Raw genomic sequence first — 2,065 nt, 5'->3', positions numbered from 1 at the left:
CATAGGGGAAACTAGGTGTGTTTTTTCCCTATGGTTTCATGCATTGATTTTGATGAACATTTCATGCTAAAGGAGTTTCCAAAGTAGAACAATTCAGAATCCATGAATAGTAATTGAACCTTTTAGTTCTGCTCTAAACTTAAAACCATTATTCTCCATTTAAAGCAGACAAATCATGTTGCTCTACAGAACGCTGCTCTGTCATTTTAGTTTTCTTGCGGTGGCTGTTCCTAGTGAGCTAGGCTGGAATATTAAGCTCTCTTTGCCTCCCATGCTCTCCCTTGCTGTGCTGGGTGCATTTAGGGTTCTGTCTGAAATGGGCAAAAAGCAATTCTGTTGCTCATAAAGAATAACTTGGAAGCTAGTGTGGATGCCTGTACATCCTTTATTTTGTAAAGAGAATGTGCTATTTGCCAGGCTTGGAATCTCTGGCAACTGGCTTACTGAAACCCAACTTAAATGTACTGTTGTGCATAAACAATCAGTGTAAAACATAATAAAATGTCTCCTCTTATGTGCCTCTCTCTCCAAACACATCGGCTTGATACCCTGTTCTGCATATGTGGAACTCTATCTGTCAGAAACTAATTTAAGTGTCAAATAAAAACAAAAAGTTAATATAAGTGTAGCATGATAAATATTGCTTTTAATATTAAAAATAGATGTCTAGCATTTTTAGAAATTGTCGCTGTTATGGTCCTTGCAGAGGGATGTAGCCAGAAGCTCCTGTGTTGAGCACCCATTGCAGAGCTGGGGGAATCATTTTCTAACGTGAGCTGTCACGTTACAAAAGGAAATACATGTTTGGATTCTCATGGTCTGTTCTGTTTGCCTGATGGACAAAATGCTTAAATAGTTGTTATGCAGAAACCTTTTTCCTCATCCAAAGTCTGTGCACTACAGTTTTGTCATCTTGCTTTTATGATACCATATGTTAATATTCATTAAGTAGATATTATATATTTTTGTGATTGAATGATTCTTGTTTCAAGATGTTTCTACGTGAATTAACATTTTATATTATGAGAATTATTTCTACATGAATTAACATTTTATATTATCCGATACTATCTGAAAAAGAATGATAACCCTGAACTTTAGAGTTCTGAAACTTCTCTCTTTCCTTTCTTCTTGCCCTTCCTTTCTTCTTCCTTTTCTTACTTTCTATGTCTTTTCATAAAAATAGGGGGCAAAATAAAATATTTCTGGCAACAGGTTAAGTTTATTCTGAAAATTACATTATGATTTTTTGATGACTATCACAAGCTAAAGATTAATGACATTTCTTAAAGAATAAGCCTCCAACATCAAGGCTCCTACTGAATTTGATGCTCAGCAGCAACAAAAGACGCAAGAACAATAACAACCACACCGTAAAAGCAATGTCTTTCAACACTGGAAGAAAAACAGACCATAATTGATTTGCTGAGAGAATGTATAAGAACCACCAATGTGACATACTAATAAATCTTTAAGCATCTTTTTGACTATTAAGGAATTCTGTCTTAGTTGGTGAATACAGAGCCTAACGCCTCTAGTAACATGTGACTCCACAGTAGAAATAAAAGCATGACAGACTTATCTGGTGATTTACATTGATGGCATAATTTGGAAGTATAAAAAGGAAGCATATACTGCTCTGGGGACTTCTGCCATTCTGCATGACTGAAGAGGATAATGGGCAAAAGGTTAAAAGCAATTATTTTCTTCATGCAAGAGATTCTTTGAATGGATTTGGGTTACTCTAGAGGGTTGCCAGATAAAATATAGGACACACAGTTAAATTTGAATTTCAACTAAAATAAGTAACTTTTATTCTAAGTATGTCACAAGTATTGCATGGGGCATACTTATGCAAAAAAAATTCATTGTTTATCTAAATTCAAAAATAATTGGATACTGTGTATTTTCTTTTATTAAACCTGGCAGCCCTAGTGCATGAACATCCTTGAATGGTAGGAGGAGAAATGGATGAGCTCTGGACTGGTCCTCAGCTTCCCTTGCATAAATTCTGTTTCTTGTTCAACACTCTGACATGAGAGGAGTGGAGTTGGGATGATGAACC

This window comes from Cervus canadensis, chromosome 27, assembly GCF_019320065.1.
Source record: "Cervus canadensis isolate Bull #8, Minnesota chromosome 27, ASM1932006v1, whole genome shotgun sequence".
NCBI classification, from domain to species: Eukaryota; Metazoa; Chordata; class Mammalia; order Artiodactyla; family Cervidae; genus Cervus; species Cervus canadensis.
Note: the sequence above shows the minus strand (reverse complement) of the source record.